This window comes from Nannospalax galili, unplaced genomic scaffold, assembly GCF_000622305.1.
Source record: "Nannospalax galili isolate Female #2095 unplaced genomic scaffold, S.galili_v1.0 scaffold718, whole genome shotgun sequence".
Classification (NCBI taxonomy): Eukaryota; Metazoa; Chordata; class Mammalia; order Rodentia; family Spalacidae; genus Nannospalax; species Nannospalax galili.
The window spans coordinates 1421664-1422730 of record NW_008341417.1 but is presented as its reverse complement, the minus strand read 5'-3'; positions in this window follow the sequence as shown (position 1 = coordinate 1422730).

The following is a 1067-nucleotide window of genomic DNA, read 5'->3' as shown; positions in this document are numbered from 1 at the left end:
GGAAGCAGGCAATGCTTCAAGAAGCATGTTGAGGGGCTATTAGGGGGGAATCCCAGTGGCCCAGGGGGAAAAGACTTTTATTTGACAGAGACTGAAAGAATATGTACAACACACCAACCATTTAGATGACCTGCTATGGTTGAATACTCCAATCTTTCAATCTTATTTATTGAAGGAAGTTCTATATGTTAGAGCATTTAGCTGCCTATTTGATTTTTTTTTTTTTTTTTTTTGGAGACAAGTTCTCTCTGTAGCCCCAGCTGGCCTGGAACTTGCTATGTAGATGAGACTAGCTTTGAACTCACAGAAATCCACCTGCCTCTGTCTCCCAAGTGCTGGGACTAAAGGTGAACACCACCACATCCGGTTAACTGCCTGTTTGAATTGCAAGTTTTTTCCTCTCAACTGATCACTAGAATTTTTACAATATAAAAATTTCATATTATGTTAAATATGTTGTTTTTTCTTATGGAGCCTGATTTTTGTGCTCTGCTTAAAAGCAAATATTAAAATAATAGTCTTCTATATTTTTGTGTTACTTTTCTGTTCACACTAGCCCCAACTTCACCAAGACAAATATTAGATTATCCCTTTTGCCAAATTCCCCTACTGTCCTCTGACCAGGAGACTTTGGTGGCTCCCTTCCTTGGGTACTGAAATTAGGAATGATACCTTCCACTAAGTAGACCGTTCTCTATACAGAGAGTATGGCTCCTGCTCAGGAGGGCCTTCACAGACAGCTGCCTACATTGGGCTGTGCCTACACTCTGGTTCCTTCTAGTTGGAATGGTTGGGAAACCAAAAACTTTCTAGATCATCGGAGTTCTGCATTCTAAGTTCTGATGTTAGATATTCTTTTAGATCCAAAAGGGAGGAGGAGCCACCTTCTTACCTCTCTCAGGATGCCTTTGCTGGCCAGTGGAACTGTGTTGAGGTGTTTTCTGTGTAATTGCCTTCAACTGTTCATTCATCTGCAGGTGAGGAGGCCACTTGCTTGGCTTGTGAATGGTCACAGCAAGCTTCCCAGTGTGCAGAGGCAGCAGCAATAGTGGTCCTTGCAGAAGTGG